Source organism: Gadus morhua, chromosome 4 (genome assembly GCF_902167405.1).
Source record: "Gadus morhua chromosome 4, gadMor3.0, whole genome shotgun sequence".
In the NCBI taxonomy this organism is placed as follows: Eukaryota; Metazoa; Chordata; class Actinopteri; order Gadiformes; family Gadidae; genus Gadus; species Gadus morhua.
The window spans coordinates 35900078-35927829 of record NC_044051.1 but is presented as its reverse complement, the minus strand read 5'-3'; the positions used below and the strand labels follow the sequence as shown (position 1 = coordinate 35927829).

The window sequence follows — 27752 nt, the reverse complement described above, 5'->3', positions numbered from 1 at the left end:
TTTTTATGCAAATAATGCATCAAAACAATTAATTTTGCCTTTTTTTTCTCCCTTTGCAGAAGACTGTGATGCCTTTGGAGACTGTAGCACTCAGCTCGGCGCCACCTCAGAGATTCTGGGTGTGGACGCCCCTGGTTCCTCCCACATGTCCAGTCGTAGCAAGGAACTGGTGGTTAGCAGAATAAAGAATATGTTGGCATTTTTGCACTTGTAAATAGTTAATCGTGTTTTAGCCTACACTCGGATGTGAACTCATTCTTGCATGCGAGGGTCTTAAATCATAAAAAAAAAAATACACGGGGAAGACATTGAAATTGCAGGGCGTGCCAAGCCGCGACCGAACCAGCTTGGCAGTGTAAAAATGCCTAATCTGTCGGTAGTGGGGATTGACAACTATTCTGTGAAAATGAAAGAATGTCTTGTGTGTGTTTCCTTCTTTATGTGGAAAGCAGCAGACCCCAGACACCATTTCAATCAAGGTTGAAGAGGATATTGGGGGAGGCATGCCCGCCGTAGGTTAGTAATACACATTGCATCTATGCAAGAAAACAACCTTGATCAACTGAGAATGTACTCGATTCTGCCTTCTCAGCAGGAGCCTTTGACCCTTGACCATCCAAAGGGCGTCAAGGAAAATGCATAATCAACAAATAGAAGTTAGAAGGAATGTCAAAATATATAATTCTTCCAATACACAAGTGTGTACAAAGTACATACTGACTACCTTTGTGAAAATGATTAATTAAAAACATTACTTTCTCTCTTTCTCTGTTTTCCTCTCTGAAGAAGACGGCAATGACATCAGAGACTGCAGCACGCAGCGCGGCGCCACTTCGGAGAGTCTGCGTGTGGATGCCCCTGGCTCCTCCCACATGTCAAGTCACAGCGGGGAGCTTCGCATCCTGAGTGTTTACGGACAAGGGGAGGGTCCACTGGCGGTGGACGGCCATAACGCCCTCTTTGCCGCGTCAGAACTTGAGGACTTGAGCTCGCTGTCCAAAGACCACAGCGTGGCCAAGAGCCTGAACTGCAGCGTGCAGCTCGTCCGCCTTGAGGAGCTGACTGGGCATCAGGGCGGCCGCAAGGGCCGGCCCGGTGTCTTGTGTGGAAAGGTTATTCCCAACAATGCCAATATGATTGTCCACATGAGAACTCACTCCGGTGAGAAGCAATACAAGTGTGACCAATGCACGAAGAGCTACCGAAGGACAAGCCACCTGAAGCGCCACATAATGACTCACTATGGGGAGAAGCCCTACAGGTGTGACCAATGCACGAAGCGCTTCCAGCGGAAATGCAACCTGAAGATCCACCTGAGGACTCACTCCGGGGAGAAGCCATACAAGTGTGACCAATGCATGAAGTGCTACCGAAGCACAAGCCACCTGAAGATCCACCTGAGGACTCACTCTGGGGAGAAGCCCTACAGGTGTGACCAATGCACGAAGGGCTTCAGTCTGAAATGCGACCTGAATATCCACATGAGGACTCACTCCGGGGTGAAGCCCTACAAGTGTGACCAATGCACGAAGAGCTTCAGTCAGACAAGCCACCTGAAGATCCACATGAGGACTCACTCTGGGGAGAAGCCCTACAAGTGTGACCAATGCACGAAGCGGTTCAGTCTGACAAGCTACCTGAAGATCCACATGAGAACTCACGATAAGCCCTACAGGTGTGACCAATGCCCGAAGTGCTTCAGTGAAGGCCGCACCTTGAAGATCCACATGAGGACTCACTCCGGGGCGAAGCCCTACAGGTGTGACCAATGCACGATGCGCTTCAGTCGGACAAGCTCCCTGAAGATCCACATGAGGACTCACTCCGGTGAGAAGCCCTACAAGTGTGACCAATGCACAAAGTCTTTCAGTCAGAAAGTCTACCTGAAGATCCACCTGAGGACCCACTCCGGTGAGAAGCCCTACAAGTGTGACCAATGCATGAAGTGCTTCAGTCAGAAAGGCCAGCTGAATAACCACTTGAGGACTCACTCCGGCGAGAAGCCCTACAGGTGTGACCAATGCACGATGAGCTTCAGTCAGATAGGCGGCCTGAAGATCCACCTGAGGACCCACTCCGGTGAGAAGCCCTACAACTGTGACCAATGCATGAAGTGCTTCAGTCAGAAAGGCCAGCTGAATAACCACTTGAGGACTCACTCCGGCGAGAAGCCCTACAGGTGTGACCAATGCACGATGAGCTTCAGTCAGATAGGCGGCCTGAAGATCCACCTGAGGACTCACTCCGGTTAGAAGCCCTGCCTGTTAGTGCATTGCAACGCCAGCTACAGCGACCCAAGCAATTTGAGTGTGCACATGCTCAAGCACACGGGCAATGGGGTGCTTTCACACAGGGTAACGGGGCGCTTTGATTGAGACCTCTGTCCGGTATTTGTCGAAATTACTGCTTTTTAGTTTTTCTTTTCATCAGGATTAAACACTTTCCAGCTTTTGATTCGCTTTGTTTTGCTTTGTTTTCATTTTAGTAATTTATGTCTGTGTGATGAAGAACTTATTTCTCTGAGTCTTCTAACAGCAAAACATTAGGAAACGTTCACATCGTTGGTAAATACAAAGGAAACCTGTGAGGGGAGTATACCACGAACCTCGCTGAACTTTCCCAGGCTTTCTTGGGGAAACCTGGTTCGACAGAAGCGCAACTCGCAGTCAGAGTTAAATGGTTCCACGACACTCACTTTAGATTCAATTAGTCGAACCAGGTTTTCCGCTTTAGGTTCAATGCGCGTTCCCATAAAAGGTGTGTTTATCACGTCATTTGACTCCCCCTTATGCAAAGTGAATCGAGCGTGCGTGGTGTATTATTATGAATTCAAAGTCCAAATCACAGCCAAGGGGAACACGGTTGCCCATAATATGGCTAGGGTAGCGTGCTGGCAATAAATAGCCGTCCGTGTTAATTCGTAAGTGAAAAGATTCTGCATATTGTCTAAAAAATATCTTGTATCATCATGCTTTTTACCCCCATAGATGTGGTGCCAGCACGCTCCTACGAACATGGTGCCAAGTCAAAAATAAATATTAAAATAATATTCAATGTGGTAAGTTGTAAGCATCCATTTGAATAATTTCAGGTGAATCTAGCCTATGATTTGCAATGGCCTAGGCTCCAACCTTTAGTCACAAAGAAAACCAAATTTAATACAACTTGGAGGAGGACCGCTCCACCGCCCTTCACCACTTCGGAGGAGCTGGCTTTCGCCAATACCGAAGGTCGGCCGATGATGATAGGAGTGGAAGGGGGGGTGTCCTCTGACCCCACTGCCTCGACATCCAAGGCGTTTGTAATGAGTATTCATGTATTGGCAATGGACATAAATAATTGTCTTGCTAATCAAATGTGAAATGATTGAGTGTAAATGAATTGTGTCATTTTTAGTTGAAGGTACAAACATTATTTTGGAGAAGCCGCCGACAATCAATCTCCAATCAGAGGTATATAACTATCAAAGCAAAGTGTCACCTATTCTAAATGTTTAATTTTTGGACAGAATGTCCTATAATAGGTTTCCCTTATTCTTGCAGGAGACTGTCGGCCTGTGACTCCAGGGCGACTATGGAGGTGATTTTTCTGAACAATTCTCACCGCTATAATATGAATTTGTAGAATAAAAAATGCCTAGGCCTAATTGTGTCACAGACATAGCGGTTATGTGTATGCGGCTGATGGTGGATGCTGCTGAAGGTGAATGCTGCTGATGGAGGATGCTGATGGCAGTGGCTGCTGCTGCTGCTGCTGCTGCTGCTGCTGCTGCTGCTGCTGCTGCTGCTGGTGGCTTGAGCTGGCTGGTGCTGGATAACACTGCTGCTGCAGGTCGCTGCTGCTTGAGGCGACTGCTGCTTGAGGCGACTGCTGCTTGAGCTGGCTAGTGGTGGCGAAGGATGGTGGTGTCGCCTTCTGCTGCTAGTGGTGGCGGCTTGTGCTGGCGACGGCTGTTGGTGGTGGCGGCGGCAGCGACGACTGCTGCGATTGTTGTCCTTCCTTTCGACCTGATGCACTTTACTATCCTTAACCTCAGCCTGATGTATGTGGAGTATTTTCTTTTTTTACTAATAACTTATAATATTCCTCCCTGTTCCTTCACTTTGTTCTTGTTTTACAAGTTAGATATACAGGCACACCTGTTTACACATTTGTTGTTCTTGTTCCACACATGACTAATTTATTTATTGATACCCCCTGGCCCTACTTTGATGTTCTTGTTCACTTACTGTATGTTTGCTTCGTTGTTCTTAGTCTTGTTCCCACTTGTTTATGGTTCCACAAACATCAGCCTGATATATGTGGAGAGGATTTTTTCTTTTTCTAAATACTCAAGAACAGGGACACGGGAAGTCAGTCCGAGGGGGGGCTGCTGAGAGAGAGTCTATATAATGACGTCATAATAAATGCTGCGTAACATCCATTGTTTACAAAGACAGATAAAATAAGTCCTTTATTCATCCCTTTTTAGGGGGAAATTCTTTCTCTGGTTTTGACCCATCCGGGTAGCCGGTGAACTGCTTTCACTTTCATTCCACTAGCCATTGCTATTTGACCCATGGTTGTTATTCTGATATTGAGGCATATCATGATCATTTTTTAATGCTACATGCCGAAAGAATGCCGAAATTAATATGTAATTTACTTGTTCCTTTTAAGTATAACATTGCATGAGGATTCCAATACCTCCACTGAAATGGGTAGAAAGTGCTTTTACGGCTCTCTGCTAGTTAACTATCTGTCACTTCTCTCTGCATGTAGCTATGTTGCGCAATGCACGAAAGCTGCTGAGGGAGGTAGCCTATTTGATTCATTGGCTGAATTGTCCAATCAGCTCCAAATTACTACAACGAGTTGAAACACAAGACACAGTGTAGTGTCAAGTGTTTCTTTAATACACTTGGTAGGATAACAAACCTACCATGATTAATCGTTCCTTTTGTCGTGTGGTTGTACAGGGGTGGGGTTTGTGTCGGGTCTCTTCTTTTTCTGTTTACTAATTATTTTGGTGTGTGTGTGTGTGTGTGTGTGTGTGTGTGTGTGTGTGTGTGTGTGTGTGTGTGTGTGTGTGTGTGTGTGTGTGTGTGTGTGTGTGTGTGTGTGTGTGTGTGTGTGTGTGTGTGTGTGTGGAAAGTTCCTAAACCAGAGGGAAACTTTGAACCAATGCAAAAGGCATAAAATGTACCACAATATCAAAACAAAAAAAATCTTCAGAAAAAAATAATGAATTGTTATGAGCTGTAACAGTGAATTTCTGTTTCTCTTGTTTGATGGTTTCGGTTAATCTGTTCAAATATTGTGTTATTGTTTGGTCCCAAAGCTTTGATTTCTTTTAACATACGAGCTGAACATCATCATCATAATTTAAAAAAAACGGTATCATTTGAAATTTAGTATTTATTGTTAAGGATTATTTTCTTGCATTTTAAAACTCGTTATTTTGTTTGAATTGTTTTTAACCATGTTCAATGAAAAAAAAAATATATACGGGGAAAGGTTACCTCCCCTTTCTCTTAATTTTGCCCGCCCAGATTATTTGTCCCGACCGCCCATGAGAAAATGAGTTACGAACGTGTACTCATAGTTCTTTCCTTGAGAGACACCGTGGTTTGCTAACGAGCGAAGCATCGCCGTTGCTTAGTGTTTGGATGTACAAATGAACACAAAAGTCTATATTTTGTTCATTAATCCGAGCCGCTGAAGAACCAGTGGGTTAATTGTATTGTCTCTGGAAATGCGCCAGTCTGCGCCAAACATTTCACTGACGACTGCTTCCTCAACTTGGGCGAATACAAAGCTGGACTTGCTCAACGTCTGAAAATCAAGTCTGGATCAATAATAACTCTCCTCGGCTCAGCTACAAACCTCGAAAAAGTAAGTTAACTAACGCTATATCATTGTGTTGCTTTACTGTATATGGTTACCTTGTTAGCCTTATAATGTTGCTTTAGCATTAGCGCTACAGCTAACAGCCAAGTTACTGTCGCTAATGTTACGGTAGATAGCATCAGTTATGCGTGTAAATACCACGGACCTATTAAAGCAAGGACAGCGGACTAAAACATGGCCGCCCATTCATTCCTATAATACACACACTGTAACTCGAGTGTGCACCTCAGCAAGCCAGGGGCATCACACGAGAATGGGCACAATTCAACAAAGGGGCTACAGGCACTGATCTCTGCTGCTTGGATACCAACGGAATGCAATGTTTAACAATGTCTGCTCACCATACAACAAACGAATACAACTGTATTTTTCCGGCCACTGGACCGCAGTAGTTCTAGCGTTTTACTGATGAGATCATTTATGACCTGTTAAACTCAACCTAAATACCTATGATGCGTTCCAGGCAACCCGTGTTTTCTACCCTTCTACCCTCTTGTACTCCCAGTTTAAGCTGGTTATTTACGGGCAAAAAAGTGTACCTGGAACGCACTATTATAGGCATGTTTTCCCCTTCACACCTGATTCAAATCAAAGGGTTATTAGCAAATTTCTGCAGAGCTTGATTTCATGGTATTGAGTTGATGAGATGAACTATAAAATACGTAAACAAATCAAGGATGTAATATCATTTCATAGAACTCATTTTAAGTATTAGGCTAATGTAATAAACTAAACATGCTTATATTTTCTTACAACTTGCACCTGGACTATATGCAATATAAAAAATTGAGTACTGATTTTACTTTGTTGTCTCTACGCAGGCCAGCTCATCAAGTGCTTACATTCAGCAGCTTCTTTCAAGGGATGTCGCCTGCCAGAAAGAACATCTGGAAACGTATATTTGTAGGCACACAGCTATCCTTAAAGTCTTTGCAGCCCCATTTTAAAAGTGAGTGTGTACTTTCCTCATTGAGTATTTTTTTTCTTTGATGTAGTAGATTTAGGCAGCATAGATTCTAGGCTGATGCTAGATTCTAACTGCGCTAAAAAGCCTGGTCCTCTTGGAAAAGCATCAGGACCAGCGCCCTGCTAAAACACGAGTCAAACTTGGGAGTTGCATTTCAAAGATGGAATCAGTCAAGAGTCCAGAAGGGTTTCAAGACAGATGCCACATGAGCTGGTTTATCATTCTCAATCATCAATGAATTCATAATGCAAGAATGTTAGCTGATCAGCTTAGAGGGAAGGACACGTTGTTGCTTTTTAGTGTTGAAATAGAATTATTGCGCTTGTCTCGCATGTCATGTTGTGATCAGATCACTTTGCGCTGGTGTTCGTTGAGTGTCCTTAACCTGGCCAACCACTTGAGCTTTGAGTCTAGGGAGGAGGGTGCTGAAGGAGACGTCCCTCTCCAAAACTGAATCTTTGTCAGCAGTACACATTTTATACCCTCTGTGTCAATGTTACATACATTTAAAGAGTTTCTCTCATGTGTACAAATACACAATGCCTCCCTTTATGCAAATAATGTATCAAAACAATAGATTTTTCCTTTTTTCTCCCTCTGCAAAAGGCTGCGATGCCTTTAGAGACCGTAGCACTCATCGCAACGCCACCTCAGAGATTCTGGGTGAGGACGCCCCGGGAGGGCCCTTTAGTGACGGACGGCCATGACACCCTCTTCACCGCGTCTGAAGTGGAGGCCCTGAACTCGCTGTCTGCAGACCACAGCGTGGCCAAGAGCCTGGAGCGCGGCGAGCGGCTGGTCTGCCGCGAGGAGCTGAGTGTGCAGGTTGGAAATTATTCAACATCCAAAAGAGAGGCTTCCTCTGTTACAACTCTAAAAAAAAAACATAGAAAGCCCACACCTTTATGATTCAGTAAACGCTTTTACACTGCCAAGTATGCCCGTCTTATGCCCAACTTTTCCCCTGTGTGATCCGCGCGTTTACACTGACCGAGGTAATTTACGGGCTTTATTTTGCACCCCTATTAACCCTCTCTGACCCTACACATATTGGAGGTTTGATTTTGATGTAAATGTGATAAGACAGCTTTGCGGCTCTAGGGGCGAGGCTTGGGTAGAGGTGTTGCTGCATTGTCTCTACAACAGAGACGATGCAGCGATATCAACATGAATAGTTGTAGCTGGAGAGACGGTGAAATTCACGAGCTGCTGGCCATTATGGGAGAGCAGGTGATGCAGTCGCATTTAAAAAAGACGAAAGATTGTCGATCTAAGAGAAAGTTCCAGACAAACTTTCCTTACAATGCTTCGTCAACAAAGTGGTTAGCAAAGTAAAGAATATTTCGGCATTTTTGCACTTGTAAATAGCTAATCGCGTTTTAGCCTACACTCAGATGTGAACTCATTCTTGCATGCGGGGGTCTTTAATCCAAAAAAATATTTATTTTTTTTGCAATTCATTGTAAAGGGTCGTACTCTCCGTGTGAAGGCCCGCCTTCTCCTGTGAACCAAGTAAGCCAGCTCTGAGACGAAGGGGGATTTTACCCCCTTGGTTTTACACAGACAAGACATTGAAATTGCAGGGCAGGCCAAGCCGCGACCGAACCAGCTTGGCAGTGTAAAAATGCTTAATGTGTCGTTAGTGGGGATTGACAGCTATTCTGTGAAAATTAAAGAATATGTCTTGTGTGTGTTTCCTTCTTTATGTGGAAAGCAGCAGACCCCAGACACCATTTCAATCAAGGTTGAAGAGGATATTGGTGGAGGCTTGCCCGCCGCAGGTTGGTAATACACATTGCATCCATGCAAGCAAACGACCTGGATCAACTGAGAATGTACTCGATTCTACCTGCGCTAAAAAGCCTTGTCCTCTTTTGAAAAGCATCATGACAAGCGCCCTGCTAAAACACGAGTCAAACTTGGGAGTTGCTTTTCAAAGATGGAATCAGTCAAGAGCCCAGAAGGGTTTCAAGACGGATGCAGCATGAGCTGGTTTATCATTCTCAAACATCAATGAATTCATAATGCATGAATGTTAGCTGATCAGCTTAGGGGGAAGGACACCTTGTTGCTTTTTAGTGTCAAAATATAATTATTGCGCTTGTCTCGCATGTCATTTTGTGATCAGATCACTTTGCGCTGGTGTTCGTTGAGTGTCCTTAACCTGGCCAACCACTTGAGCTTTGAGTCTATGGAGGAGTGTGCAGGAGGAGATGTCCCTCTCCAAAACTGTGAATCTTTGTCAGAAGTACACATTTTAAACCCTCTGTGTCAATGTTGCATACATTTAAGAGTTTCTTACACGTGTACAAATACACAATGCCTCCCTTTATGCAAATAATGTATCAAAACTAGAGCTGTAAGTTAAACGCGTTATTAACGGCGTTAACGCAAACCAAATTTAACGGCGTTAAAAAAAATTATCGCGCGATTAACGCAATTATTAAAAAAAAAAAAACTTTTTTTTTTTTTTTTTTTCTTTGGCTCAAAACAAAGAAGCAGTAGCCTGACTGCTATGTTCAAATTACATTTTTTCAAAGCAGTCGTTTAATTGCACTATAGGCTCTTTTTTTGTATCGTCCTGTTTTGATCAGTGTATATGCCAATGTTGTTATCAATAAAAAATAATTTGCACAAGGCAAGCCGATGCACTTCACCATGTTGATAAGAGAATTAAAATGAGAAGAATTATGGGACAAAAAAATCGAGGGATATTTAGCATAGAAAAATAATTTGCGATTAATCGCGATTAATTAGAGTTAACTATGACATCAATGCGATTAATCACGATTAAATATTTTAATCGCTTGACAGCTCTAAACAAAACAATTGATTTTTCCTTTTTTTCTCCCTCTGCAGAAGACTGCGATGCCGTTGGAGACCGTAGCACTGAGCGCAAAGCCACCTCAGAGATTCTTGTTGTGGACGCACCGGGCTCCTCCCACATGTCCAGTCACAGCGAGGAACTGAAGATTCTGAGCGTCTACGGAAAAGGGGAGGGCCCACTGGCGGAGGACGGCCACGACACCCTCTTCACCGCGTCAGAAGTGGAGGGCCTGAACTCACTGTCTGCGGACCACAGCGTGGCCAAGAGCCTGGAGCGCGGCGAGCGGCTGGTCTGCCGCGAGGAGCTGAGTGTGCAGGTTGGAAATCGTCTTCTCATTCACCCTCCAAAAGAGAGGCTTCCTCTGTTACAACTCTAAAACAAACCCATTGAAAGCCCACACCTTTATGATTCAGCAAACGTTTTTACACCGCCAAATATGCCCGTCTTTGCCCAACTTTTCCCTTGTGTAATCCGTTCGTTTACGCTGACCAAGGTAATTTATGGGCTTTATTTCGCACCCCTATTAACCCTCTCTGACCCTACACATATTGGGGGTTTCATTTTGATGTAAATGCGATAAGACAGCTTTGCGGCTCTAGGGGCGAGGCTTGGGTAGAGGTGTTGCTGCATTGTCTCTACAACAGAGACGATGCAGCGATATCAACATGAATAGTTGTAACTGGAGAGAAGGTGAAATCCGCAAGCTGCTGACCATCATGGGAGAGAAGGTGATGCAGTCGCATTTAAAGAAGACGAAAGATGGTCGATTTAAGAGAAAGTACCGGCTAAACTTTCCCTACAATGCTTCGTCAGCAAAGTGGTTTACAAAAAAATAAAGATTTCGGCATTTTTGCACTTGTAAATAGTTAATCGCGTTTTATCCTACACTCAGATTTGAACTCATTCTTTCATGCGAGGGTCTTGAATCAAAAAATATGTTAATATTTATTTGCTATTCATTGTAAAGAGTCCTACACTCGGTATGTAGCCCCGCCTTCTCGGTGAACCAAGAAAGTCAGCTCAGAGACGAAGGCAAGGCAACTTTATTTATATAGTACTTTTCATACACAAGGCAGACTCAGTGATTCACATGTAAACATTGTCATGCAATAAAATAAAATAACTGATAAGTAAAATAAAACGTAACAAAGTTACAAAAGGCATTTTAGTATTAAAATAGAAAATAAAGGCAAAGTTAAAAAAGCTTTTTAGAAAGTGCAATGTATTTAAGATTTAGCAGAAAGCTAAAGCAAACATAAAAGTCTTCAAGGGGGAAGGGGGATTTTACCCCCTCGGTTTAACACGGGCAAGACATTGAAATTGCAAGGCGTGCCAAGCCGCGACCGAACCAGCTTGGCAGTGTAAAAAGGCATAATGTGTCATTAGTGGGGATTGACAACTATTCTGTGAAAATGAAAGAATATGTCTTGTGTGTGTTTCCTTCTTTATGTGGAAAGCAGCAGACCCCAGACGCCATTTCAATCAAGGTTGAAGAGGATATTGGTGGAGGCTTGCCCGCCGTGGGTTAGTTATACACATTGCATCTATGCAAACAAACGACCTGGATCAACTGAGAATGTAATTGATTCGACCCGCATCTCATGTTGTGATCAGGTCATTTTGCGCTGGTGTTCGTTGAGTGTCCTTAACCTGGCCAACCACTTGAGCTTTGAGTCTAGGGAGGAGGGTGCTGGAGGAGATGTCCCTCTCCAAAACTGTGAATCTTTGTCAGCAGTACACATTTTAAACCCTCTGTCAATGTTACATACATTTAAAGAGTTTCTTTCATGTGTACAAATACACAATGCCTCTTTTTATGCAAATAATGCATCAAAACAATTAATTTTGCCTTTTTTTTCTCCCTTTGCAGAAGACTGTGATGCCTTTGGAGACCGTAGCACTCAGCTCGGCGCCACCTCAGAGATACTGGGTGTGGACGCCCCTGGCTCCTCCCGCATGTCCAGTCGTAGCAAGGAACTGGTGGTTAGCAAAATAAAGAATATGTTGGCCTTTTTGCACGTGTAAATAGTTAATCGTGTTTTAGCCTACACTCGGATGTGAACTCATTCTTGCATGCGAGGGTCTTGAATTAAAAAAAAAAATACACGGGGAAGACATTGAAATTGCAGGGCGTGCCAAGCCGCGACCGAACCAGCTTGGCAGTGTAAAAATGCCTAATCTGCCGGTAGTGGGGATTGACAACTATTCTGTGAAAATGAAAGAATATGTCTTGTGTTTGTTTCCTTCTTTATGTGGAAAGCAGCAGACCCCAGACACCATTTCAATCAAGGTTGAAGAGGATATTGGGGGAGGCATGCCCGCCGTAGGTTAGTAATACACATTGCATCTATGCAAGAAAACAAATCAACTGAGAATGTACTAGATTCTGCCTTCTCAGCAGGAGCCTTTGACCCTTGACCATCCTAAGGGCGTCAAGGAAAATGCATAATCAACAAATAGAAGTTAGAAGGAATGTCAAAATATATAATTCTTCCAATACACAAGTGTGTACAAAGTACATACTGAATACCTTTGTGAAAATTATTAATTAAAAACATTACTTTCTCTTTCTCTGTTTTCCTCTCTGAAGAAGACGGCAATGACATCAGAGACTGCAGCACGCAGCGCGGCGCCACCTCGGAGAGTCTGCGTGTGGACACCCCTGGCTCCTCCCACATGTCAAGTCACAGCGGGGAGCTGCGCATCCTGAGCGTTTACGGACAAGGGGAGGGTCCACTGGCGGTGGACGGCCATAACGCCCTCTTTGCCGCGTCAGAACTTGAGGCCTTGAGCTCGCTGTCCAAAGACCACAGCGTGGCCACGAGCCTGAACTGCAGCGTGCGGCTGGTCCGCCTTGAGGAGCTGACTGGGCATCAGGGCGGCCGCAAGGGCCGGCCCGGTGTCTTGTGTGGAAAGGTTATTCCCAACAATGCCAATATGATTGTCCACGTGAGAACTCACTCCGGGGAAAATCCCTACAAGTGTGACCAATGCACGAAGGGCTTCAGTCTGAAAAGACACTTGAAGATCCACCTGAGGACCCACTCCGGTGAGAAGCCCTACAAGTGTGACCAATGCATGAAGTGCTTCAGTCAGAAAGGCACCCTGAAGCACCACATGATGACTCACTCTGGGGAGAAGCCCTACAGATGTGACCAATGCACGAAGCACTTCAGTAAGACAAGCAACCTGAAGGTCCACATGAGGACTCACTCCGGGGTGAAGCCCTACAAGTGTGACCAATGCACGAAGGGCTTCAGTCTGAAAAGCCACTTGAGGGGCCACTTGAGGACTCACTCCGGTGAGAAGCCATACAGGTGTGACCAATGCACGAAGTGCTTCAGTCTGAAAGACATCCTGAAGCGCCACATGATGACTCACTCTGGGGAGAAGCCCTACAAGTGTGACCAATGCAAGAAGTGCTTCAGTCTGAAAGGCCCCCTGAAGCACCACATGAGGACTCACTCTGGGGAGAAGCCCTACAAGTGTGACCAATGCACGAAGGGCTTCATTCTGAAAGGCCCCCTGAAGGTCCACATGAGGACTCACTCCGGCGAGAAGCCCTACAAGTGTGACCAATGCAAGATGCGCTTCAGTCAGAAAGGCACCCTGAAGATCCACATGAGGACTCACTCTGGGGAGAAGCCCTACAAGTGTGACCAATGCACGATGCGCTTCAGTCAGATAGGCGGCCTGAAGATCCACCTGAGGACTCACTCCGGTTAGAAGCCCTGCCTGTTAGTGCATTGCAACGCCAGCTACAGCGACCGAAGCTATTTGAGTGTGCACATGCTCAAGCACACGGGCAATGGGGTGCTTTCACACAGGGTAACGGGGCGCTTTGATTGAGACCTCTGTCCGGTATTTGTCGAAATTACTGCTTTTTCGTTTTTCTTTTCATCAGGATTAAACACTTTCCAGCTTTTGATTCGCTTTGTTTTGCTTTGTTTTTATTTTAGTAATTTATGTCTGTGTGATAAAGAACTTATTTCTCTGAGTCTTCTAACAGCAAAACATTAGGAAACGTTCACATCGTTGGTAAATACAAAGGAAACCTGTGAGGGGAGTATACCACGAACCTCGCTGAACTTTCCCAGGCTTTCTTGGGAAAACCTGGTTCGACAGCGGCGCAACTCGCAGTCAGAGTTAAATGGTTCCATGACCCTCACTTTAGATTAAATTAGTCGAACCAGGTTTTCCGCTTTAGGTTCAATGCGCGTTCCCATAAAAGGTGTGTTTATCACGTCATTTGACTCCCCCTTATGCAAAGTGAATCGAGCGTGCGTGGTGTATTATTATGAATTCCTACGAGGAATTCAAAGTCCAAATCACAGCCAAGGGGAACACGGTTGCCCGTAATATGGCTAGGGTAGCGTGCTGGCAAAAAATAGCCGTCTGTGTTAATAAGTGAAAAGATGGCAATGGACATAAATAATTGTCTTGCTGATCAAATGTGAAATGATTGAGTGTAAAAACACTGCTCCGGTAGTGCCGGAGCAGTGGGGTGCCGCGGTGCAGCGCCCGGGGCACAGATGGGGGTTTCAGGTGCCTTGCTCAAGGGCACCTCATCCGTGGAGGTTCGGGATTCGAACTGGCCACCCTCCGGTTACCAGTCCAACTCCTTCTCCAGTATGCACGCTGCAGTTCAGGCTCTTGGCCACGCTGTGATCTTTGGACAGCGAGCTCAAGGCCTCAAGTTCTGACGCGGCAAAGAGGGCGTTATGGCCGTCCACCGCCAACGAGATGACGGGTGACGTCACATTCAGGGCTCCGCTTCTGATAAACACTACTGGTGTGTAAAAAGAGTTCTGCCAACTAGTCACTGTTATTCACAAACGTTAGCAAGTAAACAATGTGGAAATTAGAGTAAACTCGGCTGATACTGTGCTGAATTTCAAACACTAACAACATGCCGACAAGCTGTTGCGATCCGGGATTATACACAGCGTTATAACAAGGATTCAGGAGTTTATTTCTAAAGGTTTACAAAGGAAAGTGACAAAAAAAAGCCTTCATTTTCATCCAGAGTTACGAGTTGTCTGATATGAGGAAAGTGACGGTTTCTCTGTCAAGTGAACCGTCCGTCTTTGCTCTTTTTTTTGCCAACCAGTTTACGTGCGGGATCCCAGAATCAAAACATAACATTCAACGCATCTATTAATTTGGCAGCAACATTTGACACCAATTTTAGAATGTTCACTACAACAGACTACCAACATGCTTATGTAAAATCAGCATAGTACCATATTCAGTTATGGACAGTTCTGCGTTGTGCGTCATAGGCTACGTCAGCCTACACAGAAAATGTTCTAAATAAAATGAAATGATAATATAATAAATATCCCAAAAAAAAAAGGATAGATTTGTTCAGAAAACGCTCTCATTTGCAGTTACAGTCAGGGGCCGCAAGGGGGGGGGGGGGTGCTGCAGCACCCTAAGCAGCACCACCACTTCCCGCGTCCCTCCCTGCTCAAGAATCTCAAACACTGGGTCCAGCTTTACGTGGTGCCTATTCCTTTGCAGAGTGCAGATGTTAGGCAGTGGAATCTGCATTTGCTGCAGGGTTTTATAACCAGTGGTCCATTTTACTTGTGTTGCTTTTTTAATTGTCTCCTTTCCTCATCGTGTTGCTCTCTTGTTAGCACTTATATATACAATATTCATCCCTGTTCCTTCACTTTGTTCTTGTTTTTCAAGTTGGATACAACACACACACACACACACACACACACACACACACACACACACACACACACACACACACACACACACACACACACACTAGATGTAGTAAGGTTAAGACACTAAAGTCATTCTAGTCTAGTGCTACCCATGCTAACACGAACGTGAAGCTTTCCCTCAAATTTAAAAACATAGGATATCTAAGTAGCTTACCATACCACTCCAAATGTAAAACCGACGTTTACAAATATGCAACAATGGTCAGAAAAGTACTTGGGTATGTGTTTTTTTTATTTATATATACAATATTGCAATCGCTGCTGTCAAAGAAAACTAAAAATATTTTCGGGAAGAAGTTTGATAATTTTAGGTTTTATGTGAGGCCGCTTTGTGAACTACAGCTCTTCCCTGCTCTCGACGCATATGATATACGTCACCACACCCGCACTTGGAACTCGGCACAGACATGGCGATCTCTCTGCTCCACTTCACCACTTTTTTTCAAGGCGAGGATAAAAGCATAGAAAGAGGTGAAAACCACTATAAGTCTGGGCATGTGGAGAGTTTTAGTTATGTGCCATCTCTGCCGAGTTCCAAGTGCGGGTGTGGTGATATATGCGTCGAGAGCAGCGAAGAGCTGTAGTTATTCTTCAGTTTCCGGCATGTTGGACGCTGTCCAGCGTATTACTGCCCTCGACAGGTCCGATGACTGACTACATTTTTACATAATAGTCCTGTTCTATGCAGGAACTGCAGAACTGCCCTAGAGATCAGTTTATGATTATCAGTGCCCAAACAGGGAACTAACTGAAAAAGCCTGACCTCCAAGTCCCAAGACCAACAGTCTACCAAATAGTGCATGTCTTTCTGTCCTATATTTTCTACACTCCAGAAAAACCTGTTTTACTGTCTCAGAACTCCCACATTCACATAAACCAGAAACATGTTTTCCTACAATAAATAAAAAAAATATTTAGCCCACAGTGACCCAGCCTCAATCTACACAGTTTACTCAGCTCGGGCAGCACCCAATATGGCATGGGTAGCCAGCTTGTATGTTCCGCTACACTAACCTGTTCCAAACCCAGCCGCACAGCCCACTGATTTATATTTACAAAAAATGTTTTATACTTATTGGCTCTGTCAGACTCTTGTAACAGGCACCTTGCTGGAAAAGTTTGATGTGTCCCACTTAGTTGTACCCATTACTGCAACCCTAACTTAATGCGCCTTAACCATAAGGGCATTTCTCCCATTTCAATAAGCAGAGCAGGGACTGGGGAAGGAGCTATAGTTCACAAAGCGGCCTCACATAAAACCTAAAATGATCAAACTTCTTCATGAACATTTTTAGTTTTCTTTGCATGAAAAATTATCATTTAAATCCACAAACAACTTATGTGTAATCCAGGGCATATAAAGACTGGGACCAGAAAATAATTATTTTCTATCCATTGACACCCATACATATCTTTCGATCTCATAGGTCCCATGAGCTCTACCGGAAGGGGCGTGACTTCGCTACTCTATTTTTCCCGACCGCCCATGAGAAAAGGAGCTACGACCGCGTGAGCTGCTCAACACACCCATACCGGTAGTTCTTTCCTGGAGTAACATTATAGTTTGCAAGCATGGAAGTTGCTCAGTGTTGGGATGTACAAATGATCACAAAAGTCTATGTTTAGTTCCTTCATCCGAGTCTATTTTATCTGGAAACGCGCCAAACATTTCGCCGACTTCCTCAACTTGGTCCAATACAAAGCTGGACTTGCTAAACGTCTGGAAATGGAGTCCAGATAAGTTCCAACACTCCTCGGCTCAGCTACAAACCTCGGACAAGTAAGTCAACTACCGCTGTATCATTGTGTTGCTTTACTGTATATGGTTACCTTGTTACCCTAGCATTAGCTATACAGCTACCAGCGCAGTTACTGTCTCTAATGTAAAGGTAGATGGCATCAGGTATGTGTGTGAATACACACACTGTAATGCGAGTGTTGGACACTTCTTTGTTATTTGGATAAACGTTCTGACTGAGCGTGTACCTCTGCAAACCAGGGGGATCACACATGAATGGGCAAAGTTCAGCAAAGGGGGTACAGACACTGATCTCTACTGCTTGGACACCAAGGGAATGTCCCGAATCTTTAACAATGTCTGCTCACCATACTACAAACGAATACAACTGTCTTTTTCCAGCTACGTGACCGCAGCAGTTATAACGTTTTCACAACCCTCTTATGCCGCGTTTCCGCTGCAGGGTGCGGAACGGATCGGATCGCAAAGGTGCGGTAGGGAGGGGGTGGTATGTAAAATATCGTAAACAACGTCTTCCTCCCCAAGAATGCAGACGGACGTCTCCACCTCCTTGTTCGCCCAAGCAAGCGTTTTACGCAACATGTTAATTGTAAAGAATAATTACTCGAGGCTGTTTGATTGTTTTTTTATCCCCGCGTCGCCCGGAAGTGACGATTCTGTCGACCAATCAACGGAGGGGGGGTGTAGCTAGAATTTCCCGGGACCCTTTCAGGCGTCTCGTTTTCGGTACCCCAACGGAGGAGTCCCGAGAACGAGGCCAGAACGGGTACGGCAAAGTCCGGGTCACGCCCACTTTTGGCGGTGGAAACGCGACCCGATCCGCACCTATCCGATCCGTTCCGCACCCTGCAGTGGAAACGCGGCATTACTCTACCATAACCTTATTTTCACTTTGAGCACTCCTCTCCCTCTACTCCTTAAAGAGCTTCTAGCTCTTTTCAGGCTGCCCTTGAAAATAAGAATTTTGTCTTTAATTTGTTCTCCTGGGTAAATAAAGGTTAATAATAATAATGACCTCCGTTACAGCTCGTAACTTACGGTCTAAAATGTGTCCCCGGAACGCAGCATAATGTTATGCATCGATCTAGTCTGAGTTCACATGTAGTGAGGTGCGGGTTTGACTGCCATTCCAGGGCCCACTCATATTTTTACATTCAGCTGCTTCTCTCAAGGGATGTTGCCTGCCATACAGACTACCTGGAAACAAATACTGTAGCCACACGGCTATCCTTAAAGACTTTGCTGCCCCACTTTACAAGTGAAGGTATGTACTTTCCACTTCGAGTACATTTACTTGATGTAGTAGATTCTAGGCAGCATAGATTCTAGGCTGTTGCTAGACTCTAACTGCGCAAACGAGCTCTTTGGAAAAGCATCATGACCAGCGCCCTGCTAAACTTGAGTCAAACTTGGGAGTTGTGTTTCAAAGATGGAATCAGTCAAGGTTTTCAGGACAGATGCCACCTGAGCTGTTTATTATTCTCAACCATCAATGAATTCAAAATGTATAAATGTTAGCTGATCAGCTTACCGTTATCGCTTATTATTGTCAAAATTGAATAATTGCGCTTGTCTCGCTTGTCGTGTTGTGCTGCTCAGATCATTTTGCGCTGGTGTTCGTTCAGTGTCCTCCAACTGGCCCCCGCTTGAGCTTTGAGTCTAGGGGGGAGGGTGTTGGAGGAGACATCTCTCTCCAAAACTCTGAATCTTTGCCTGCAGTACACATTTTAAACCCTCTGTGTCTGCGAAGAATTTGGAGACCGTAGCCCGCAGCGCGGCGGCACCTCAGAGAGTCTCGTGTGGACGCCCCTGGCTCCTCCCACATGTCCAGTCACAGCGGGGAGCTGCGGATCCTGGGCGTCTACGGAAAAGGGGAGGGCCCACTGGTGGTGGACGGCCATGACACCCTCTTCACCGCGTCCGAAGTGGAGGCCCTGAACTCGCTGTCTGCGGACCACAGCGTGGCCAAGAGCCTGGAGCGCGGCGAGCGGCTGGTCTGCCGCGAGGAGCTGAGTGTGCAGGTTGGAGATGATCTTCTTATTCACTTTCCAAAAGGGAGGCTTCCTCTGTTACAACTCCAGCACACACCCTTATAAAGCACACACCTTTATGAATCAATGAGTCGTAGCTTGTAAGTGGGGATTAATAACTATTCTTTGCAAATGAAAGAATGTCTTTTGTGTGTGTTTCCTTCTTTATGTGGAAAGCAGCAGACCCCAGACACCATTTCAATCAAGGTTGAAGAGGATATTGGTGGAGGCATGCCTGCTGTAGGTTAGTAATACACATTGCATACATGCAAGCAAACAACCTGGATCAACTGAGAATGTACTCTATTCTAACTGCGCTGAAAAGCCTGGTCCTCTTTGGAAAAGCATCATGACCAGCGCCCTGTTAAACACGAGTCAAACTTGGGGGTTGTATTTCAAAGATGGATAAGTCCAATAACCATACTGCCATGAGTACCCTTAAACGTAGTACACTATCCGCACTCACTAAGTGCGCTAATTTTCAGATGTCAGTGTTGTTCCAAATCGAATGCTCCGTGGTGCACTAACCGGATATTGCGATCACGACTGCGGCCGCGGCTCCTCCCCCGCAATCAACATCCCGCTTTGAACGATGAACTCTTTACGCCTAGCAACTATGAAAATCTATAAACTGTACAAAATGACTCCATTAATGCAGGCTATGTGGGAAATGCGCAGACTTTGGTTTAGCCTGGCTCCGCCCTTTTCCGCTACGTAGCTAAGATTGCTGCCGTTGTTGAGTAGAAAATGTGTAAATCGATCCACACTTCTCGATTTGACCGTTTTGAGTACACCATCCGGGTCCTTTCAGTACTTATTATCGCCCGATCTGAATTGGAACTCCCTACGTACTCGTGCTAAGGCTAGTAAGTATGAATATTGGAACGCAGCATTGTTATCGTCAAAATAGAATAGTTCTCTCGCACGTCATGTGCTCAGATCATTTTGCGCTGTCTTTCGTTCAATGTCCTCCACCTGGCCCCCGTTTGAGATTTGGGTCTAGGGGGGAGGGTGCTGGAGGAGACATCCCTCTCCAAAACTCAGAATCTTTGTCTGCAGTACACATTTTAAACCCTTTGTCTCAATGTTGCATAAACAATAGGGCTGTAACAATAAACCAACTCCCGATTCGGTATGTATCAAGATTTTTGACCCACGGTTCGATGCATCCCACAATTTTTTTTTTACATTTAAAAGCATTTTATTTAAACAACACTTGTGTAACAATAAACTTAATGTAACATTTAATAAAAAAAACTAATTCAAATACTGATCAGATTTGAACAGAAAGAACACTATTAATGTATCGCTAAATTAATAAACAAATCACCAAAGATTGCAGTTGGAGGATGCTTGCAGGTAGGCAAAAACCCTCAACTAGTTTTGTGGTTTCGTCAAAGATCCTATCATGGATTCTTATTAGGTTATGTAGCTTAATTAATGACATAATCAGGCCGTATAGAATGCAACATGTTTAATAGCCTAACTTTCAAATAGATGGGGAAAAAACATGAACGTCTGGTTAGCAATAACGAGGCATAGTGTTACGAGTGGCGTGTGTGTGTGTGAATGGCAGTCTGCCTATGTGTGTGTGAGTGACGTCAGCGAGTGAGTGGACGAGCGAGGAGAGAAAGCGGTAGCGCGCGCGCGCGCGTGTGTGTGTGTGTGTGTCAAGTGAAGAAACAATCGTGTCCGGTAGAATAAAGTACCCATCCTGTCAATAATCGGTGGCCGCTTCATTCCGACCTATAAGCAGACCAACTGCCGTTCAAAGCACACAAAACACTAGAGACAGGGATCACACAGGCTATTTTTTCGCATTTGTCCCACTCTGGATAAATGTGGTTTATCGCATATGAGGACTTCCCAGGCTGTGGAGAAATGCAATCCTCCGTAGCCACGGTGAGCTGTCGTCACAGAGAGGGCATCTCGTCGCAGACTTACGGCATCGATAAGAGGGGGCGGTGTCAGCAGACTATTATTTAGACTGGTTATTAGCAAATTTCCATCTGACAATTTGACCGGAGAGTTAGAAAGGGCGTATCGCTCTTCTGCCTTCTCACACCGCGAGACAGGTTCGTGGCTTTGAGTGTCGGGATTCCGGTTTCGATATGCATATCGTTACAGCCCTAATAAACATACATTTAAATAGTTTATTTCATGTGTACAAATACACACTTCCTCCTTTTATGCAAACACTTACTTGGTTTCTTTTTCCTCCCTCTGCAAAAGACTGCGATGCCTTTGGAGACCGTAGCACGCAGCGCGGCTCCACCTCGGAGAGTCTGGGTGTGGACGGCCCTGGCTCCTCCCACATGTCCAGTCACAGCGGGGAGCTGAAGATTCTGAGCGTCTACGGTAAAGGGGAGGGCCCACTGGCGGTGGACGGCCATGACACCCTCTTCACCGCGTCCGAAGTGGAGGCCCTGAACTCGCTGTCTGCGGACCACAGCGTGGCCAAGAGACTGGCGCGCGGCGAGCGGCTGGTCCGCCACGAGGAGCTGAGTGTGCAGGTTGGAAATCATTCAACATTCAAAAGAGAGGCTTCCTCTGTTACAACTCTTAAACCGACCCATAGAAAGCGCACACCTTTATGATTCAGTAAACGTTTTTACACTGCCAAGCCGTGACCGAACCAGCTTGGCAGTGTAAAAATGCTTAATGTGTCGTTAGTGGGGGTTGACAACTATTCTGTGAAAATGAAAGAATATGTCTTGTGTGTGTTTCCTTCTTTATGTGGAAAGCAGCAGACCCCAGACACCATTTCAATCAAGGTTGAAGAGGATATTGGTGGAGGCTTGCCCGCCGTAGGTTAGTAATACACATTGCATCTATGCAAGAAAACAACGTTGATAAACTGAGCATGTACTCGAATCTGCCTTCTCAGCAGGAGCCTTTAACCCTTGACCATCCAAAGGGCGACAAGGGAAATGCATAATCAACAAATAGAAGTTAGAAAGAATGTCCAAATATAATTCTTCCAATACACAAGTGTGTACTAAGTACATACTGTATACCTTTGTGAAATGATTAATTAAAACATTACTTTCTCTCTTTCTCTCTTTTTCTCTCTGAAGAAGACGGCATTAACATTAGAGACTGCAGCACGCAGCGCGGCGCCACCTCGGAGAGTCTGCGTGTGGACGCCCCTGGCTCCTCCCAAATGTCCAGTCACATCGGGGCGCTGAAGATCCTGAGCGTCTACGGTAAAGGGGAGGGCCCACTGGCGGTGGACGGCCATGACACCCTCTTCACCGCGTCAGAAGTGGAGTCCCTGAACTCGCTGTCTGCGGACCACAGCGAGGCCAAGAGCCTGGAGCGCGGCGAGCGGCTGGTCTGCCGCGAGGAGCTGAGTGTGCAGGTTGGAAATCATTCAACATTCAAAAGAGAGGCTTCCTCTGTTACAACTCTTAAACCGACCCATAGAAAGCGCACACCTTTATGATTCAGTAAACGTTTTTACACTGCCAAGCCGTGACCGAACCAGCTTGGCAGTGTAAAAATGCTTAATGTGTCGTTAGTGGGGGTTGACAACTATTCTGTGAAAATTAAAGAAGATGTCTTGTGTGTGTTTCCTTCTTTATGTGGAAAGCAGCAGACCCCAGACACCATTTCAATCAAGGTTGAAGAGGATACTGGTGGAGGCTTGCCCGCCGCAGGTTGGTAATACACATTGCATCCATGCAAGCAAACGACCTGGATCAACTGAGAATGTACTCGATTCTGCCTGCGCTATAAAGTCTTGTCCTCCTTTTGAAAAGCATCATGACAAGCGCCCTGCTAAAACACGAGTCAAACTTGGGAGTTGCATTTCAAAGATGGAATCATTCAAGAGCCCAGAAGGGTTCCAAGACAGATGCCACATGAGCTGGTTTATCATTCTCAAACATCACTGAATTCATAATGTATGAATGTTGGCTGATCAGCTTCGAGGGAAGGACACGTTGTTGTGCTCAGATCACTTTGCGCTGGTGTTCGTTGAGTGTCCTTAACCTGGCCAACCACTTGAGCTTTGAGTCTAGGGAGGAGGGTGCTGGAGGAGACGTCCTTCCCCAAAACTGTGAATCTTTGTCAGCAGTTCACATTTTAAACCCTCTGTCAATGTTGCATACGTTTAGGGCCCCGTCCACACCAGGCGAAACGGTTACGGTTTTGATCTATCCGGTTTCGCAGTATCTCCGTAAAGACGGAGTCAAGCGAAACCGGGTAGATCTGTAGAAATGCTGTAGTACACATTCCAGGCCCATAAGGGGCGCTGCTTCTGCTACAGAAATCCTTGCTGTTGTGAGTACTGAGACTCCGCGGGCTTAACAGTCATTGGCTAGAGGGTCGAGGGGTGGGGCGATGACGTCATGGTTTACGGTTTCAGTCGGTTTCAGGCGTCCACATGAATCCAAAACGAAACCGGATAGATTTGAAACCACCTCCGAGGGTGGTTTCAAAAGTCTGCGGTTTCGGTCAGCGGATTCGCCGGCTTCGTCTGGACGGAAGGCCGAACCGTACAAGACCTTTTGTGGTTTCGCCATGAAATCGGCTTCGTGTGGACGGGGCCTTAAAGAGTTTCTTTCATGTCTACAAATCCACAATGCCTCCCTTTATGCAAATAATGTATCAAAACAAGAACTTTTTCCTTTTTTTTTTTCTCCCTCTGCAGAAGACTGGGATGCCTTTGGAGACCGTAGCAATCGGCGCAACGCCACCTCAAAGATTCTGGGTGTGGACGCCCCTGGCTCCTCCCACATGTCCAGTCGTAGCGAGGAACTGGTGGTTAGCAGAATAAAGATTATGTTGGGATTTTTGCACTTGTAAATAGTTAATCGTGTTTTAGCCTACGCTCAGATGTGAACTCGTTCTTGCATGCAAGGGTCTTGAATAAAAATACACAGGTAAGACATTGAAATTGCAGGACGTTCCAAGCCGCGACCGAACCAGCTGGGCAGTGTAAAAACGCCTAATCTGTCGGTAGTGGGGATTGACATCTATTCTGTGAAAATGAAAGAATATGTCTTGTGTGTTTCCTTATGTGGAAAGCAGCAGACCCCGGACACCATTTCAATCAAGGTTGAAGAGGATATTGGTGGAGGCATGCCCGCCGTAGGTTAGTAATACACATTGCATCTATGCAAGAAAACAATCTTGATAAACTGAGCATGTACTCGAATCTGCCTTCTCAGCAGGAGCCTTTAACCCTTGACCATCCAAAGGGCGACAAGGAAAATGCATAATCAACAAATAGAAGTTAGAAAGAATTTCAAAATATAATTCTTCCAATACACAAGTGTGTACTAAGTACATACTGTATACCTTTTGTGAAATGATTAATTAAAAACATTACTTTCTCTCTTTCTGTTTTCCTCTCTGAAGAAGACGGCAATGACATTAGAGACTGCAGCACGCAGCGCGGCGCCACCTCAGAGAGTCTGCGTGTGGACGCCCCTGGCTCCTCCCACATGTCAAGTCACAGCGGGGAGCTGCGCATCCTGAGCGTTTACGGACAAGGGGAGGGCCCACTGGCGGTGGACGTCCATAACACCCTCTTTGCCGCGTCAGAACTGGAGGCCTTGAGCTCGCTGTCCAAAGACCACAGCGTGGCCAAGAGCCTGAACTGCAGCGTGCGGCTCGTCCGCCTTGAGGAGCTGACTGGGCATCAGGGCGGCCGCAAGGGCCGGCCCGGTGTCTTGTGTGGAAAGGTTGTTCCCAACGATGCCAATATGATCGTCGACATGAGGACCCGACCAGACGAGAAGCGGTACGGGTGTGACCAATGCACAAAGAGCTTCACTTACCTATTCAAACTGAAGAACCACATGAGGACTCACACCGGCGAGAAGCCCTACAGCTGTGACCAATGCACGAAGAGCTTCTGTCAGCATTACGAACTGAAGAACCACATGAGGACTCACACCCGCGAGAAGCCCTACAGCTGTGTCCAATGCACGAAGAGCTTCAGTCAGCAATACGATCTGAAGAACCACATGAGGACTCACACCGGCGAGAGGCCCTACGGGTGCGACTTATGCATCAAGCGCTACAGTCAGAAAGGCAAGCTGAGCATCCACATGAGGACTCACTCCGGGGAGAAGCCCTACAGGTGTGACCAATGCGCAAAGTGCTACAGTCACAGCTCCACCCTCAAGATCCACATGAGGACTCACACCGGTGAGAAACCCCACAGGTGTGACCAATGCACGAAGTGCTTCAGTCAAAGTGAACACCTGAAGAGCCACATGAAGACTCACACCGGGGAGAAACCTTACAGCTGTGACCATTGCACAAAGCGCTTTGCTCGGCCTTGCAACCTAAATGTGCACATGAAGACTCACACCGGCGAGAAGTTTAATTTCTAACGCAAGGTTAGTTTTATTTCCACCATTATGAGAATCAGGCCCTTTGTCCAAAATTCCGAACTACCCCTTTAAAGGGATTCTTTGACACCTGTATCTACGTTCTGCTTTTTTTTCATCGTGATTAAACGCTTTCCAACTTTTGATTCGCCATGTTTTTATTTTTGAGAAATGATGTCTGTGAGATGAAGAATAACTTAGTTATAGGACCCTTCTGACTGCAAAACATTTGATTTATCTTTAGAGCTTAATCATGGGAAGAAACAGGCAGCAAAGTTACCAAGCATTTGTTCAATTGAAAATGCAAACTATCTTAAAACCTTTCAATTATAGGGGACGGGAGGTATCTCTAGGGCCAAGGAGAAATTACTTTAAATTGACTAATTATATAAACGGGGTTCATATCATTTGTATACAATTGTATATTGAAGCTACGCTTGATATTTCCACAACTATGTCATTACCTTTACCTTTTGTTATTAGAAAAAGCCTGCAAAGTTCACTTTAATCGTTAGACTGCAATTAAACCCCACATTATACATGATTGTTTGTTTCACTTACCTTTTGGCATGTCCTTAATGCCATCTACCTCTTGTTTTGACTTTCTAATTGCTGTATTTCTACTGCCATTATTTTCTAGTTCATATCTTGGATACTATCACAATCTGCAATCGTGGTTGAAGATCGTCCACTTAAAAAGGTCACTGGTTAAATGTCTAGATCTCAGTGATGCTTGAGTCAGTTCATTCCGGTCCTCTCTAGAATGCAGCATTATTCTAATGGGACAGTCAGAAGATTCCTAGCATTGGTCACCCTTCACTCCTTGTTTGTCTAACGAAAGTTAAACGAAAACCTAATAAATGTATCATTTAAACTTCAAGTCTACATGATTCCAATGAATGGTGTGAATGAGAACTTTTTTTTTTTTACATTTGGAATCAAACATTTGACACATTGCATCAAGGGATAATATCTTGTACATTATGCTGATTACATGGATCCTTTCTTAACAAATCGGACACAAAATATAACGACAATGAGAATATTTTTATCGGCGTATTATCTTCTATAGGCCTGGGTCCACGTCAACACAAAACAAAAATGGCTGAAATTTTCATAGGGACAAATAAATATTTTGATATAGATTCGTCATTAAAAAAATATTGTTTTACATTTGTATCGAAATGTGTATTTTTTTTTTTCAGAATAGTCGTTCAGCGATTGTATATGTCGTTTAATTTGTTATTATAAAGTTCTTTCAGATCTCACCAGAAATCTTTTGAATTTAAAGTTTTCTATCGTTTCTATGGTGGTTGATACCCTTCAGACCCGTTCACCCTAAAACTACTTACAGTACACAGATACATGTGATTGGAGTAGGTAGGGGTAAGACAGTCAATACAGATACATGTGATTGAAGGAGTAGGTAGGGGTTAGACAGTGAATACAGATACATGTGATTGAAGGAGTAGGTAGGGGTTAGACAGTTAATACAGATGCATGTGATTCAAGGAGAAGTAGGGGCTAGACAGTTAATACAGATACATGTGATTAAGCAGCAGGTAGGGGTTAGACAGTGAAAATGGATATGTCGTAACAGGTAGGGGTTGGACAGTGAATAAGGATATATGTGCTAACAGGTCTGGGTTAGGGTTAGACATTGAATAAGGATATATGTGCTAATAGGCAGGGGTTTGACAGTGAATAAGGAAACACAGGTCATACTCAGAAAATTAGAATATCGTGCAAAAGTTCATTTATTTCTGTAATTCAAAGGCCAAACTTACACATTATGTAGACTCATTACATGCAAAGAGAGATATTCCAATCCTTTATTTGTTATAATTTTGAAGATTATGGTTTACAGCTTATGAAAACCCAAAATCTCAAAAATTAGAACATTACATTACATTCATTGCATGAACTCAATAAAAAAAGGATTTTAAATAAAGAAATGTTGGCCCTAGGAAAAGTATAATCATGCATAGGTACTCAGTACTTGGTTTGGGCCCCATGAATTACTGCCTTAATGCGGCGTGGCATGGATGCTATCATCCTGTGGCACTGCTGAGGTGTTATGGATGACCAGGATGCTTCAATAGCGGCCTTCAGCTCTTTGGCATTGTTCGGTCTCATGTCTTTCATCTTTCTCTTGGCAATGCCCCATAGATTCTCTGGGGTTCAGGTCAGGCGAG

The 27752-nt window shown here is 44.8% G+C and overlaps 1 long non-coding RNA gene and 1 pseudogene across 2 annotated transcripts; both read left to right on the top strand.

The window, feature by feature from the left end:
- The first annotated feature begins 499 nt into the window (after positions 1-499).
- Positions 500-26457, top strand: LOC115541755 (zinc finger protein 62-like; annotated as a pseudogene). Its single transcript, XR_003976421.1, has 9 exons — positions 500-516; positions 787-2369; positions 12279-13511; positions 21973-22024; positions 22291-22574; positions 22809-22872; positions 23868-23980; positions 24245-24311; positions 24578-26457. The product of XR_003976421.1 is annotated as a zinc finger protein 62-like (transcript).
- Positions 5528-7681, top strand: LOC115542408 (uncharacterized). The gene is made up of 3 exons (XR_003976514.1): positions 5528-5874; positions 6711-6838; positions 7463-7681. It is a non-coding gene; the product is annotated as an uncharacterized LOC115542408 (long non-coding RNA).
- Positions 26458-27752: the final 1295 nt, after the last annotated feature.